The sequence below is a fragment of the Amblyraja radiata genome, chromosome 36, assembly GCF_010909765.2.
Source record: "Amblyraja radiata isolate CabotCenter1 chromosome 36, sAmbRad1.1.pri, whole genome shotgun sequence".
In the NCBI taxonomy this organism is placed as follows: Eukaryota; Metazoa; Chordata; class Chondrichthyes; order Rajiformes; family Rajidae; genus Amblyraja; species Amblyraja radiata.
In genome coordinates, this window is record NC_045991.1 from 4,686,873 (window position 1) to 4,704,484 (window position 17,612).

Genomic DNA, 17,612 nt, shown 5'->3' on the forward strand with positions numbered 1-17,612 from the left:
ACCCGACTCGCAGGGTAATTAACATTTCGGGGGAACTTTTTGTGTGTGATATAGGGTTAGATTCATAATTCTGTTAGTTCATAATTCTGTTAATTCTTGTTAAAGAATAAAATGTTTATAAACACACATACATGAAAATTATATAAATGTATATAATCATATAACACACACAATTATATTTCTTCTGATCCAATAATGAACTTTATTTCAGACTAGACAAGGGACATTAAATAAGAAACATTGTAAATAAGAAACATTGTAAACCTCCCCGCTACTTCACACACACTAGGCCTATCCACCCCCCCCCCCCCCCCCCCCCCCGGCACTCCCTCGCCTGCCCCCTCACTACAATGTCTCCCCCCCTCCTATGCCCCCGCTGCCCCGCACTCCCTCTCCCCGCTGCCCCGGGCCGTGCACTTCCTCTCCTCGCTGCGGATCCAATCTTTGGCTGGAAGCAAGATGGCGGAGCAAGATGGCGGAACAAGATGGCGGGGGCTGGTTGCTAAAATGAGTCATATAATCACCCATGAATCCGCCCATGAGCGTACTACACGTTTGCGTGAGAGTAACCCATCTTGCTTCGCTATAAGATCTTTGATAATAATAATAATAATAATACATTTCATGGGCGCCTTTCAAGAGTCTCAAGGAAACCTTACAAAAATTGAGCAGGTAGAGGAAAAACATGTAAGGGGAATGAAATAAATAGTAGAGACATGACTAGTACACAAAGTAAAGACAGAATTCAATACAAAACACAGTATGAGGCAATTAATGCACAGATGAAAAGGGACGGGGACGTGGGGCTAAGGATAGGCAGAGGTGGTCAACATGGATTTGTGCCTGGAAGGTCATGTTTGACTAATCTTGAATTTTTTGAAGAGGTTACTCGGGAAATTGATGAGGGTAAAGCAGTGGATGTTGTATATATGGACTTCAGTAAGGCCTTTGACAAGGTTCCTCATGGAAGGTTGGTTAAGAAGGTTCAATGGTTGGGTATTAATGGTGGAGTAGCAAGATGGATTCAACAGTGGCTGAATGGGAGATGCAGAGAGTAATGGTGGATGGATGTTTGTCAGGTTGGACGCCAGTGACTAGTGGGGTGCCACAGGGATCTGTGTTGGGTCCACTGTTGTTTGTCATGTACATCAATGATCTGGATGATGGTGTGGTAAATTGGATTAGTAAGTATGCAGATGATACTAAGATAGGTGGGGTTGTGGATAATGAAGACGATTTTCAAAGTCTACAGAGAGATTTATGCCAGTTGGAAGAGTGGACTGAAAGATGGCAGATGGAGTTTAATGCTGGTAAGTGTGAGGTGCTACATCTTGGCAGGACAAATCAAAATAGGACGTACATGGTAAATGGTAGGGAATTGAAGAATGCAGGTGAACAGAGGGATCTGGGAATAACTGTGCACAGTTCCCTGACAGTGGAATCTCATGTAGATAGGGTGGTAAAGAAAGCTTTTGGTGTGCTGGCCTTTATAAATCAGAGCATTGAGTATAGAAGTTGGGATGTAATGTTAAAATTGTACAAGGCATTGGTGAGGCCAATTCTGGAGTATGGGGTACAATTTTGGTCGCCTAATTATAGGAAGGATGTCAACAAAATAGAGAGAGTACAGAGGAGATTACTAGAATGTTGCCTGGGTTTCAGCAACTAAGTTACAGAGAAAGGTTGAACTAGTTAGGGCTTTATTCTTTGGAGCGCAGAAGGTTAAGGGGGGACTTGATAGAGGTCTTTAAAATGATGAGAGGGATAGACAGAGTTGACGTGGATAAGCTTTTCCCACTGAGAGTAGGGAAGATTCAAACAAGGGGACATGACTTGAGAATTAAGGGACAGAAGTTTAGGGGTAACATGAGGGGGAACTTCTTTACTCAGAGAGTGGTGGCTGTGTGGAATGAGCTTCCAGGGAAGGTGGTGGAGGCAGGTTCGTTTTTATCATTTAAAAATAAATTGGATAGTTATATGGACGGGAAAGGAATGGGGGTTATGGTCTGAGCGCAGGTATATGGGACTAGGGGAGAATACGTGTTCGGCACGGACTAGAAGGGTCGAGATGGCCTGTTTCAGTGCTGTAATTGTTATATGGTTATATGGTTATAGGTGAAGAGATGGGTCTTGAGGCGGGACTGGAAGATGGTGAGGGACACGGAATTGCGGATCAGTTGGGGGAGGGAGTTCCAGAGCCTGGGAGCTGCCCTGGAGAATGCTCTGTCCCCAAAACTGCGGAGGTTGGACTTGTGGATGGAGAGGAGACCGGCTGATGTGGATCTGAGGGACCGTGAGGGTTGGTAGGGGGAGAGGAGGTCAGTGAGATATGGGGGGGCCAGATGGTGGAGGACTTTGTAGGTGAGGACCAAGATTTTGTAGGTGATCCGGTGGGAGATGGGAAGCCAGTGAAGTTTTTTGAGGACTGGAGTGATGTGATGCCAGGATTTGGTGTGGGTGATGAGTCGGGCGGCTGCGTTCTGGACCAGTTGGAGTCGGTTGATGTAGGTGGAGCTGATGCCAAGGAGAAGTGAGTTGCAATAGTCCAGTCGGGAGGAGATGAAGGCATGGATGAGTCTTTCAGCAGCAGGCGGTGTGAGAGAGGGTCTGAGTTTGGCGATGTTGCGGAGATGAAAGAAGGAGGTTTTAATGACATGGCGGATGTGAGGCTCAAGGGAGAGGGTGGAATCAAAGATCACGCCAAGGTTGCGGGCCTGGGGAGATGGGGAGACAGTGGTGCCGTCGATGGTGAGAGTGGGGTTATTGATTTTGCTGAGTGTGGCTTTGGAGCCTATGAGGAGGAATTCTGTCTTATCGCTGTTGAGTTTGAGGAAATTATGTTGCATCCAGGTTTTTATAGCTGACAAACAGGAGTTGATATGGGAGAGGGAGGGGTTGTGGGGGGATTTGGTGCGAAGGTAAATCTGGGTGTCATCAGCGTAACAGTGGAAGTCCAGATTGAAGTGGCGGAGTATCTGACCAAGGGGGAGGATGTAGATGATGAAGAGGAGGGAGCAGAGTACGGAGCCTTTGGGAACGCCTTGAGTGACTGCGGCTGTAGCAGAGGTGTGGTTGTGGAGAGAGATGAAGTGGGATCTGTTGGAAAGGTAGGAACGGAGCCAGCTGAGTGCAGAGCCTTCAATGCCGAGGTCTTTGAGTCTGGTGAGCAGGATGTTATGGTTCACTGTATCGAAGGCTGCGCTTAGGTCGAGGAGGATGAGGATGTTGAGGGAACCAGTGTCAGCAGAGGTGAGGAGGTCATTGAGGACTTTGAGGAGAGCAGTTTCTGTGCTATGGAGGGGGTGAAAGCCAGATTGGAGGGGTTCAAGTAGGTTAAACGCAAGGAGGAGGGAATGAAGTTGCGACGCAACGATATGCTCCAGGGATTTTGAAAGAAAGGGGAGGTTTGAGATTGGGCGGTAGTTAATGAGAGAGGAGGGATCAAGACCACGTTTCTTTAAGATTGGTGTAACGGCAGCAGTTTTGAAAGCGGAGGGGACAATTCCTTGGGACAATGAGGAGTTGAAGAGATTAGTGAGGTAGGGGCAGAGAACGGGGAGGCAGGACTTCAACAGGGGAGTGGGGAGAGGGTCGAGGGAGCAGGTAGTGGGTTTGGAAGAGCTGATGAGTTTGGAGATTTCAATAGGGGTGACCAGGTCAAACTGGGAGAGGAAGCAGTGTGGAGGAGGGGTAAGGAGGTCAGTGGAGATGTTGAAAGGAAGGGCCTTGGTAGGTGGTGGAGTAGATGCTGGGGAGTCGGGTACAGGGGATAAAGATTGATAGATGGTGCTGATTTTATCAGCGAAAAAATGGAGGAATGAGTTGCAGAGACCCGGAGTAGAGGTAGGGAGAGTGTTGGCTCGAGGCTTGAGGAGGCTGCCCACTGTGGATAAGAGGGTTCTGTGGTTTAGGCAGGGATCGGTGAATATGGAGGAGAGGTAGACAGATTTTGCAGCAATGAGGGCATCTTTGTAGTCAGTGAGGTGGAGTTTGTAAGCTTCAAGGTGGACTGTGAGAGATGATTTCTTTATAAGTCGTTCGAGTTGGCGACCAGTCTGTTTCAGATTACGAAGTGCAGGTGTGTACAAGGGTGAGGATGTGTTGAAAGTTACGGTTCTTGTTTTGAGGGGGGCCAGAGTGTTGAGGGAGGTAGACAAGGTGGAGTTGAGATGGTTTGTGAGATCATCAGGTGAGATGGGGGTTGAGTCCAGGGGGAGAGTGGTGGAGAGCAGGTCAGAGAGATGGTGGGAATCAATGGATTTTAGATTACGAGATGGTGGGAATCAATGACCACATCAAGGGAGGGGCAGTGAGGAAGGACTGTTGGCACAAGTGATAGGAGCAAAATTAGGCCATTCAGCCCATCAAGTCTACTTTGCCATTCAATCATGGCTGATCTATCTCTCCCTCCTCACTCCATTCTCCTCCCCATAACATCTGACACGTGTACTAATCAATAATCTATCTATCTCTGCCTTCAAAATACCCATTGACTTGGCCTCCACAGCCATCTGTGGCAATGAATTCCACAGATTCACCATCCTCTGACTAAAGAAATTGCTCCTCATCTCCTTCCTAAACAAACGTCCTTTAATTCTGAGGCTTGATTCTCCCACGAGTGGAAACATCCTCTCCAAATCCACTCTATCCGTTGTGCCACATTAGGGGCTGGTGAGGGAGCGTAGTGCCGCACTGTGGGGGGGGGGAGGGGGAAATAAGGATGGAATGCTGCACTGTAGGATAAGCAGTGTAGCACGATCACCACACAATGTGGGAGGAGGGATGAGGAGGGAGCAAGGTGTAGTCAGCGGGAGCTTTCCTAACTTCCCTCTAATTTCATCCTAATATGTTCTACATTCCTTTAGGCTCTCTACATCGTTGACTTCTGTGCCTGGCAGATACTTTGTGTTCTCTCACCTGCTATACACCTTGTCACCCATTATGGGTCTCCTGTTTCTTCTCGGAAACATATTTATCCTGAACCCACTTACCCTTCTCTTTAACAGTCTCCCACTGCTCTGAATTTAATAAATTTTCAGCTCAGTTTCCTGCCTACTTTTGCACAATCGTTTCTCAGTCCATTTGACAGGGACAATCAAGAGATGGCCATCAAGGCTGTGCTCCCTGTCGATCACCAGCCCCTCACACTCACCCCCTACGACATGTATGTGGCACTGAGCAGGATTAATGCACGAAAGGCTGCCGACCCCAACGGCATCCCCGGGCGCGTCTTCAGGGCCTGTGCTGCGTAGCTGACAGACGTTTGGACTGACATCTTCAACCTGTCACTTGCCCAAGCAGTTGTCCCCACGTGCCTTAAAACCACCTCCATCGTGCCAGTGCCAAAACACTCCACTGCGGCAAGCCTCAACGACTTCCGCCCAGTTGCATTTACTCCCATCATCACTAAGTTCTTCAAGAGGCTGGTCCTGGCACACCTCAAAGGCTGCCTACCTCCCACACTGGACCCCTATCAGTTCGCCTACCGCAAGAACAGGAGTACGGAGGATGCCATCTCAACGGCACTTCATTCCGCCCTCTCCCACCTCGACAAGAGACACTTACGTGAGAATGTTGTTCATCGACTATAGCACAGCATTTAACACCATTATCCCTTCAAAACTGATCACCAAACTCGGTGACCTGGGCATCGACCCCTCCCTCCTCAACTGGACATTGGACTTTCTAACCAACAGACCCCAGTCTGTGAGGTTAGACCAGCACACCTCTTCAACCCTCACCCTGAACACCGGCGTTCCACAGGGCTGTGTGCTGAGCCCCCTCCTCTACTCCCTCTTCACCCACGACTGCACGCCTGGTACATGGTACTAACACCATCATCAAGTATGCAGATGATACAACAGTGATTGGCCTCATCAGCGATAACGATGAGTCAGCCTATAGGGAGGAGGTCTAGCTCCTAGCAGCATGGTGCATTGACAACAACCTGGCCCTTAACTCCAAGAAGACCAGGTGGCCGATTAGGAAAAGGGGAGATGCAACGAGACCTGGGTGTCATGGTACACCAGTCATTGAAAGTAGGAATTCAGGTGCAGCAGGAAGTGAAGAAAGCGAATGGTATGTTAGCAAAATAGAGAGAGTACAGAGGAGATTTACTAGAATGTTGCCTGGGTTTCAACAACTAAGTTACAGAGATAGGTTGAATAAGTTAGGTCTTTATTCTCTGGAGGGCAGAAGGTTAAGGGGGGACTTGATAGAGGTCTTTAAAATGATGAGAGGGATAGACAGAGTTGATGTGATCAAGCTTTTCCCTTTGAGAATAGGGAAGATTCAAACAAGAGGACATGACTTCAGAATTAAGGGACAGAAGTTTAGGGGTAACATGAGGGGGAACTTCTTTACTCAGAGAGTGGTAGCGGTGTGGAATGTGCTTCCAGTGGAAGTGGTGGCGGCAGGTTCGTTGGTATCATTTAAGAATAAATTGGATAGGCATATGGATGAGAAGGGAATGGAGGTTTGTGGTATGAGTGCAGGCAGGTGGGACTAAGGGAAAGAAATTGTTCGGCACGGACTTGTAGGGCCGAGATGGCCTGTTTCCGTGCTGTAATTGTTATATGGTTATATGGTTAGCATTCATAGCAAAAGGATTTGAGTATAAGAGCAGGGTGGTTCTACTGCAGTTGTACAGGGTCTTGGTGAGACCACACCTGGAGTATTGCGTACAGTTTTGGTCTCCTAATCTGAGGAAAGACATTCTTGCCATAGAGGGAGTACAGAGAAGGTTCACCAGACTGATTCCTCACTCCCGGTCACCAGACCGGTTCCTCACTCCCGTCCATTTAGTCTGTCCAGAGCAAGCGATGTCTGCGAAGGGCGTGCGGCATCATCAAGGACTGCTCCCACCCCAGCCATAGACTGTTTACCCTCCTCCCATCCGGGAAGCACTACAGGTCTCTCCGTTGCCGGACCAGTAGGTTCAAGAACAGCTTCTTCCCTACGGCTGTCACACAAACTAACTCTACACCTTGGTGATTGCCAGTCACCCCCCCCCCCCCCCATCCATATAACCATATAACAATTACAGCACGGAAACAGGCCATCTCGGCCCTACAAGTCCGTGCCGAACAACTTTTTTCCCTTAGTCCCACCTGCCTGCACTCATACCATAACCCTCCATTCCCTTCTCATCCATATGCCTATCCAATTTATTTTTAAATGATACCAACGAACCTGCCGCTACCACTTCCACTGGAAGCTCATTCCACACCGCTACCACTCTCTGAGTAAAGAAGTTCCCCCTCATGTTACCCCTAAACTTCTGTCCCTTAAGTCTGAAGTCATGTCCTCTTGTTTGAATCTTCCCTATTCTCAAAGGGAAAAGCTTGATCGCATCAACTCTGTCTATCCCTCTCATCATTTTAAAGACCTCTATCGTCCCCCCTTAACCTTCTGCGCTCCAGAGAATAAAGACCTAACTTATTCAACCTATCTCTGTAACTTAGTTGTTGAAACCCAGGCAACATTCTAGTAAATCTCCTCTGTACTCTCTCTATTTTGTTGACATCCACATATCCACATATCCACATATACACAAGGAATGTGCTTGGTGCTCAGCATGCAAGTGACAACATGACATACAGTGACAGTTAGGAATGATACATAACACATTAAATATTTATAATAAACATTATTGATTAAACATGTGAATTAAATAAAATGCCAGAGCAAAAGGAGGCTACATATTATTGATTATTGAGTAGAGCTACTGCTCGTGGAAAAAAAGCTGTTTTTATGTCTGGCTGTGGCCACTTTGACAGTCTGGAGTCGCCTTCAGAGGGAAGTGATTCAAAGAGTTTGTGGCCCAGGTGTGAGGGGTTGCTTCCTAGCCCTTGCAGTGTACAGTTCATCAATGGAGGGAAGTTTGCAGCCAACAACCTTCTCAGCTGATAAGACGATTCGCTGCAGCCTCCGGATGTCATGCTTGGTGGCTGAGCCAAACCAGACCATGATGGAGAAGGTGAGGACAGACTCTACGATGGCCGTATAGAATTGGACCATCATTGCCTGTGGCAGATTGTGCTTCCTCAGCTGTCGCAGGAAGTACATCCTCTGTTGTGCCTTTTTGCTGTGGAGTCAATGTTAGCCCCCCACTTAAGGTCCTTGGAGATGATTGTTCCCAGGAATTTAAAAGACTCCACAGATGTGACTGTGGTGTTGTTGACGGTGAGTGGGGTGATGGGAGGGGGAGCTCTCCGAAAGTGTGTGCAGGATAGTATTAATGTGCGTGGATCGCTGGTCGTTGCGGACTCGGGCCAAAGGGCCTGTTCCCCCGCTGTATCTCTAAACTAAACTTCCTTCCCCTCGGACTCTCCTCCATCCAGACTCCCGTCACTTCCCCTCAGAACTTCTCAACTCAGAGAAGAATTCCATTGCCTTGAAATTAGCGGAATAGTGAAAGGCAATGTAATTCTTCAGCCAACCCCAGCTCAAAACACGCCGGGCCAACCGGCAGCCCCAGACCAATGAAACCAGTGGCCCCAGGCCCACAGCGGAGAAGAAGCGCCAACTCCAGCCCAACCCCGTTCCCCAACGGGCCGGGAACCGCCAGCCAACACCCCGGCGCCATATACACAAAGCGCTGCAGCAACTCAGCCTCCTGCCTGCGCCAGCTGCAAGCCCGGCCCGGCCGCTGGTCGCCCCGGACAGGTACTGGACACCCGGGAAGGGACGGGGATGGGGACGGCCCAGCAGCAACTCAACAGACCAGGGCCCAACACCGACCACGGACGAGCACGATCTCGCTCACTCACCAAAGCAGAAAGCAATAAAAACGACAAAATAATCTTAGCTTTTAACAAACGAACAATAAATAAACTATTTCATAGTTTGAACGCAGCATTTTCTTACTGAGAACAATCAAAGCTGGAAAAAATGGAAGATATGAAGGTGTGAAGAAGGGTTTCGACCCGAAACGTTGCCTATTTCCTTCGCTCAATAGATGCTGTCTCACCCGCTGAATTTTTCCAGCATTTTTGGCTACTTCAATTTTCCAGCAACTGCGGTTCCTTTTCAAACAGAAATGAAGGTCCACTGCTTCACTGCTTTCCAGTGGTTTATGCAGGGAGACCTTTGACCTGGGCATGCGCAGTCATGGTACCGAACTCACTTATTCATGAGTCTGAAGAAGGGTTTCGGCCCGAAACGTCGCCCATTTCCTTCGCTCCATAGATGCTGCTGCACCCGCTGAGTTTCTCCAGCCTTTTTGTGTACCTTCGCTTATTCATTGGATGCATTCAAAAGAGAGTTAGATTTCGCTCTTAGAGCTAACGGAATCAAGGGATACGGGGAGAAGACAGGAACGGGGTACTGATTGGGGATGATCAGCCATGATCACATTGAATGGCGGGTGCTGGCTCGAAGGGCCGAATGGCCTCTACTCCTGCACCTATTGTCCATTGTCTATTGTCCATTGTCTATTGTCCATTGTCTATTGTCTATTGTCCATTGTCCATTGTCCATTGTCTATTGTCTATTACAGTAGCTGCGACAACCGCCCGCGCACGCGCTCTCTCTCTCTCCCTCCCGCGCGCCCGCGGAGCCGGGAGCGTCGCCCTCGTGCGGTGACGGTTGGAATAGTGGCGCGCGCGCGCAGAGCGGCTCCGCGGCCGGCCGGCTGGAGACACGGCGCCTGCGCGCTGCCGCCCCCGGCGGACGGCGCACCTTTTGGGCGCAGTGTCTCCGGCCGGCAGCGGTGCGCCGGCGCAGTGTCTCCGGGCCGGCAGCGGTGCGCCGGCGCAGTGTCTCCGGGCCGGCAGCGGGGAGAGGGAGGAGGGTCCGAGCAGGATGGAGGATGGTCTGGGTTGGGAAGTTTTGAAGGGAAGTGAGGAGAGATTGAATGGAGAGGAATGGAAGAGGGACTGGATGGTACCTGAGGGGAAGGGAGGTGTTCAGGGCTGGGTCGTGGGCAGCAACATCGTGTAGCAATGTTACAAAATTTTGAGATTTTAAAAATCAAGTCTGTAATTTATCCCATCAGATAAAGCATAAAAATAAGTTTAATTTGACATCTAATTCACTTTCATATCTCAAGTATTTAAAAAGTTATGGCCATTTTCATACTGGGAAATGAGCATCTTGTTCCCTATTGATTTTCTATGGACATAACAAAAAAGCTGTGATCGTGAACAGTCAAAAGCCCATAACTTTCTTAAAAATTAAGAGAACTGAATGAAATTTTCAGTTATCATAGATTGAAGCATTCTGAAACAAATATAAAATAATCTTACTTGGATGACCTGAAATTAAAGCATATAATTAGTTAGTTACCTAATTGTAGCTAATTTCAGACTTCAATTACTAGATCTAAACATCTATCCATTTCTTAATAAATGATTAACATTTTTAAATAGCCTAAATGTCCAAATAATATTCACAAATAATTCACAATAAAACATGATTTTAAAATCTCATTTACATTAATTTATAGGCCAAATGGAAAGAATTCAGTGTTCAATTGCTGTAAATAAATGCCCATTTAAATCAGCTTTCCAGTGGGTCCCTGTGGAACGCGCTGGTTTAGAACGTTCACATTGCGGTAGATTTGTGCCTCAAATGCCGAGAAAAATACTGCGCGATATAATGGGGCCAAATTGAGCTACTCGCAATATTAAACTTTGTATAAAAGGATCTTTAGAAGCCCTTTTGAATGTAAAAATATACAACCTAACTTCTGCTATTTTCTTTATGAGACCATGCGGTTGCTGACGGTCGCGGGTTTAAAGATTGATTTTTAAACTACTATAACTATTATTCAAGGCCTTTAAACCTAATAATAGCTTTTGCGACGGGGTCTTCCAGCGATTTTTCGTTAATAATTAACTAGGCTGAACATCTTCGATTTGAACAGCCTAGAGAAAATCGCGTTTTAAACCCGCCCCCTCTAAACGGCGCCAAAATCGCGCACACCCTCAGCGGAAGATTTTCAAAGACGCTTCAGGTAGGCTTTGCAACATACCTACATCGTGAAGGAAGAGACAGAGCTTAAGGAGAACGGTATGAGGAGGCGGGGCCGGCCTTAGGATGCGGGGCCCAATTGGGAACAACTTTGGTCAACCCCAGGTTCCCAGCCAAGGTTTGTCAGCCCAGTTATTTAGTATATATTATGAAATTGTACACTAGGTGCTATGGATTATACACTGTGTGAACCTCTCCTGCTCCCTCCCGTTTGACTGTCAGTAGCTTCTTCTGCTTCTGCTTCTTCTTTGCAGTTTTACGGCAGCCGCATCCACAATGTTGCATTGCTGCCACCTTCTGGCTTCATTCCACAGTACTCATGTCTTTACATTAGATCCTTTTTATAAGGCCAGAGGCCCTCAAGAAATTAAACAACTCCTTTTCCTTCCCCTCCATACTCTAGAATGTTATTTTCTGATATATCTTTCATTCCAATTTTCTTCATTTCACTGATCAAAACTCTTCTTTCTGTTTCATATCTTCTACATGCAACTAGAGCATGCTGAACTGTTTCTGGTTGATGGCATTCCTCACACAGCCCAGTAGGGTGTTTTCCCAACATTTTTAATGTGCTGTTCAGGTGAGTGTGTCCTATCCTCAATCTTGCTAATACTACCTGTTCTCTCCTGTTCCCCTCTCTTCTTGCTGTAATGCCCGCTCTGTTTTGTAGCGAATAGAGGTGTCTCCCCTTTGTCTCCTGTTCCCAGTATTGTTGCCATTCCTGATTTATTTTCTTCCACACAATGTGTCTTCCTTCAGATTTGGATAATTGTAGGTTTACCTCTATGTTCTCTTTTTTAACGGCCTCTTTTGCTAATTTGGCCACTTTTTCATTTCCTAGCACACCAATGTGTGCTGGGACCGACTGTCAGTGGCTCCGCTGGCCTTCAACCTTTACCGTAGCAGCTAATTACCATTAAACTGCATTATGTGATTGGACACAATGCCCTTGGAGACAGCAGCTGATTGGACGGGAGGAGACCTATTTGTTGATTGGACGGGAATTTTAAAGCAAGCTGGTTGGTGATTGGATGCAATCGCCTTAGAGACAGCAATTGATTGGCCGCCAAATAAAATTGTCAAATCTAACAAAAATCGCTGGTCGGTGCGAACTGAGTGAACTATCTGGTTGTATCTCCAAACTAAACAGTATAACATGCAGGTACATTCATTTAAAATTAAATTCAGTGATTATTTTCACGTGATTTCTTTTTTTTTTTTTTTAAATTATTTTTATTAGAAATACGGTAAATTACAATAACACACAACACATATATCTTAATACATTTTTTGTACCGCTTCATTTTTTTTTAAGCTTTAAGAAAAAGATAGAAGTAAGGAAAGTAAAGAAGGTGCGCAAGAGTCGTGAAGTGCAAGAGAGTGTTGGGAAAAGAAAGCCCCTTAGAAAAGAAGTTAGAGAAGGAAGTGAAGTAAGAAAGTAGACCCTAGAAAAGAAAGAAAAAGAAAGTAAGGACAATCGCTCTATTATAACATTAAACTCCGCAGAAAGACTACCAACCAAGTCTGTTTTTGTTGTTTTACCTCCCATTGCCAGGTCCTGATACCATTTATTTATTTATTTATTTTTAAAATTACTATTGCACCTCATGCTTGTAATAGGTCCATAAACGTAGACCACGTCTTTTGGAATTGGTTTGCTTTACCTGCTAAGAGGAATCTCATCTCTTCCAGATGTAATGTTTCAAACATATTTGATGTCCACATTTTTATTGTTGGTGTGGGCGCATTTTTCCAGAATTTAAGTATGAGCTTTTTTCCCATTATTAGCCCGTAATTGAGTAAATTCTTCTGATACACGTTTAATTCACATGATTTCTTACTGACCAATTTCTGTTTAACACGTTTGGTCTGCCGTGAGCATTTTTCTCTCCCAAAACAGTTCATATCTAGCAAACCGATCAACGAACCAGACAGCAGTTGGACGCAGTCATAGAAACAGAAAATATGTGCAGGAGTAGGCCATTCGGCCCTTTGAGCTTGCACAGCCATTCAATATGTTCATGGCTGATCATCTAACTCAGTATCCCGTACCTGCTTTCCCTCCATGCCCCCTGATTCCTTTAGCCACAAGGGCCACATCTAACTCCCTCTTAAATATGGCCAACGAACTGGCCTCAACTTCATTCTGTGGCAGAGAATTCCAGAGATTCACCACTCTCTGTGTAAAAAATGTTTTTCTCATCTCAGTCCTAAAAGATTTCTCCTTTATCCTTAAACTGTGACCCCTTGTTCTGGACTTCCCCAACATCGGGAACAATCTTCTTGCATCTAGCCTGTCCAACTCCTTAAGAATTTCGTGCGTTTCTATAAGATCCCCCCTCAATCTTCTAAATTTTAGCGAGTACAAGCCGAGTCTATCCAGTCTTTCTTCATATGAAAGTCCTGACATCCCAGGAATCAGTCTGGTGAACCTTCTCTGTACTCCCTCTTTGGCAAGAATGTCCTTCCTCAGATTAGGAGCCCGAAACTGTACGCAACAAGACCCTGTACAACTGCAGTAGAACCTCCCTGCTCCTATACTCAAATCCTTTTGCTATGAATGCTAACATACCAATCGTTTTCTTCACGGCCTGCTGCACCTGCATGCTTACTTTCAATGACTGGAGTACCATGACACCCAGGTCTCGTTGCATCTCCCCTTTTGTAATCGGCCACCATTCAGATAATAGTCTACTTTCCTGTTTTTGCCACCAAAGTGGGTAACCTCACATTTATCCACATTATACTGCATCTGCCATGCATTTGCCCACTCACCCAGACTATACAAGTCACCTTGGAGCCTCCTAGTTTAGAGGGGTTTAAATGGTTTAGAGGGCTTCAGATGGGTTCAGAAGGGTTATAGGGGGGAATAGAGGGGGGTTAGAGGTGTTCAGAGGGTCCCAGAGGGGTTTAGAGACGTTATAAGCCCCCCGTGAGAAATTGTATTTCACTGAAATTGAAGATAGACATAAAGCTGGAGTAACTCAGCAGGACAGGCAGCGCAGCGACTCTGGAGAGAAGACCCTTCTTCAGACTGAATTGAACTCGCGTCGGTGAGAGTACTTGTGATTGTCTGAAGAAGGGTCTCGACCAGAAACGCAACCCTCTCCCCAGAGCCGCTGCCCATCCCGCTGAGCCACCTTCATTTTCAGAGCCAAACAAAAACACAGAGTGCTGGAGGACCTCAGCAGTCAAGGCGGCTGCCGCACCCGCTGGGTTTCTCCAGCATTTTTGTCTACCGCTAAACGTCAATGATCCCGGGAATGCCGAGGCAACAGGGTGAGAGAGCTAGAGAGAGACGAGATGGGGAGCGGGAGAGAGAGAGAGAGAGAGAGAGAGAGAGAGGGAGGGAGGAAGAGAGCAAAACACAGAGAGACACAACGTGGGTCGGTAGGTGAATGACTAACCTGCACACCAGGAAGAAGCCCCTTCTCGCGGTCCGGGGCCCTCATGATGGTGAGTTTAAAGAAATTCTCAATGTGTCATCGATCTACATTCCTCAGTAAATGTAATTGTGTTTTAAACAAGTATTATTGACGCCGCGTGAATTTTATTCAAAGGAACATGAGTCATTAATACTCATTCAAAACACAATAACATTCACTGAGGAATGTGGATGGATGCAGATTGATATAACAACTTGTTGTTAAGAAGTCAACAAAATAGAGAGAGTACAGAGGAGATTTACTAGAATGTTGCCTGGGTTTCAGCAACTAAGTTACAGAGAAAGGTTGAACAAGTTAGGGGTTTATTCTTTGGAGCGCAGAAGGTTAAGGGGGGACTTGATAGAGGTTTTTAAAATGATGAGAGGGATAGACAGAGTTGACGTGGAAAAGCTTTTCCCACTGAGAGTAGGGAAGATTCAAACAAGGGGACATGACTTGAGAATTAAGGCTGAAGTTTAGGGGTAACATGAGGGGGAACTTCTTTACTCAGAGAGTGGTAGCTGTGTGGAATGAGCTTCCAGTGAAGGTGGTGGAGGCAGGTTCATTTTTATCATTTAAAAATGAATTGGATAGTTATATGGATGGGAAAGGAATGGAGGGTTATGGTCTGAGTGCAGGTATATGGGACTAGGGGAGATTATGTGTTCGGCACGGACTAGAAGGGTCGAGATGGCCTGTTTCCGTGCTGTAATTTTTATATGGTTATATGGTTAAGTGCTAACAGTACTAGTTAACAAATCGTCTGTGCCTGATGGCCGTGCAGCGGTTGTTATACATGTCCGTTTAAAAAATAAATCCGATGGCGAATTTAAAAAAAATCTTTATTTAACGAAGAGAATTCATATTTCCGTACAAAATACGGAACATTAGTGCGGGGCCCCCATTAGGCGCGGGGCCCAATTGGGGGCAATCGGTCAAATCGGCTTAAGGCCAGCCCTGGGAGGATCTGAGTGGAAGAAGTATCTGAGAGGTGAGTGGTGAGAGGGAAGTAGCTGAGGGAGAGGTGGGAACATCCAAGAATGGGGTCATCTCAGAACTGCCAACATTATTTCAAGCTAAAATCAGAGGGAACAAAATTGAGCTGAATTATGTTGTGGTTTTCCGATGCTCAAATGAATTCAGATCACGTGGAGAATTCTTCAAGAAGTTCAAACTTTATTTGCAAATAAAGGCTACAACTTTTCCACACATCGAATCACGTGGAGCTTTCTCCCGCGCTCCCCCCAAGACAAAGGATCGTTGCTTCTTATACCATTTTCAAACCAGCATACCCACCCCTGTTACATTTCCATATCCCATCATTTGCTAACCATATAACCATATAACAATTACAGCACGGAAACAGGCCATCTCGGCCCTACAAGTCCGTGCCGAACAACTTTTTTCCCTTAGTCCCACCTGCCTGCACTCATACCATAACCCTCCATTCCCTTCTCATCCATATGCCTATCCAATTTATTTTTAAATGATACCAACGAACCTGCCGCCACCACTTCCACTGGAAGCTCATTCCACACCGCTACCACTCTCTGAGTAAAAAAGTTCCCCTTCATGTTACCCCTAAACTTCTGTCCCTAACATTCCCTTATTTCCAGCCAATCACTTGCTTCCTCTTATGCGCTTCTTACCAGTACTTTTCCACAATAACCACAGTCATAAGTCACATGACTCCCCTTTATGGCCCCTTGCTAGCCTCGTGGCTTCTTCCTTTTTTTGCCATGTGCGTGTACCTCCTTTGTTCAGATTTCATTCCAATAAAATGAAACTCACAAAAAATAGATACTTCCCAGAACCCACTTCTCAAAATACTAAAGATAAAGTGATTACACAATTTGTATATACAAGACATTGCTCCAATTAAACCTATACATCTTGGGATATAATGTAACTTCTCAAACTACAGATCCAAACACAAAGATCAAATGTAAAATAAAAATACCATATATATTTCCCTAATTAAAGGACAATATATATATCCCAGATGATCTTAGGGAATTGAAGAATGTAGGTGAACAGAGGGATCTGGGAATAACTGTGCACAGTTCCATGAAAGTGGAATCTCATGTAGATAGGGTGGTAAAGAAAGCTTTTGGTGTGCTGGCCTTTATAAATCAGAGCATTGAGTATAGAAGTTGGGATGTAATGTTAAAATTGTACAAGGCATTGGTGAGGCCAATTCTGGAGTATGGTGTACAATTTTGGTCGCCTAATTATAGGAAGGATGTCAACAAAATAGAGAGAGTACAGAGGAGATTTACTAGAATGTTGCCTGGGTTTCAGCAACTAAGTTACAGAGAAAGGTTGAACAAGTTAGGGCTTTATTCTTTGGAGCGCAGAAGGTTAAGGGGGGACTTGATAGAGGTTTTTAAAATGATGAGAGGGATAGACAGAGTTGACGTGGAAAAGCTTTTCCCACTGAGAGTAGGGAAGATTCAAACAAGGGGACATGACTTGAGAATTAAGGGACTGAAGTTTAGGGGTAACATGAGGGGGAACTTCTTTACTCAGAGAGTGGTAGCTGTGTGGAATGAGCTTCCAGTGAAGGTGGTGGAGGCAGGTTCGTTTTTATCATTTAAAAATAAATTGGATAGTTATATGGATGGGAAAGGAATGGAGGGTTATGGTCTGAGCGCAGGTATATGGGACTAGGGGAGACTATGTGTTCGGCACGGACTAGAGGGGTCGAGATGGCCTGTTTCCGTGCTGTAATTGTTATATGGTTATATGGTTATATCTTCTTTATAAATCATATTTAAACTTACATTATCTTACGTTACACAGTTTAAAATAGGAATTCACTCCCTTTGCAAACCCACCTCTCCTATAGCCAGGATCATAAAACTGTCCCAGGTGACAAACGATAATTGTCTTTTGGCTATCTTACACTTCCCTCCCCCTCCTTGTAGGGATCCCCCTTCTTTAGGGAGAGACATTCCATGGGGCCTCTTTACGACCTTGCATTCACACTGACAACATTATTCAAAGATTGGTACATTTCTAGACCACCATTCTTTCTCAACATCTTAGACCCCTCAGTTTGTATAAACAAAATAAATTCAACATACAAAGGTCAGATACCCTCCACCCAACATGAGCCAATGGTAAATGCTGAGCCACTTGTATTAACCTGAGAACGGCCACACTTCTTAAACAACTTTCAAATACAGATTATATAAGATACATTTAATACAG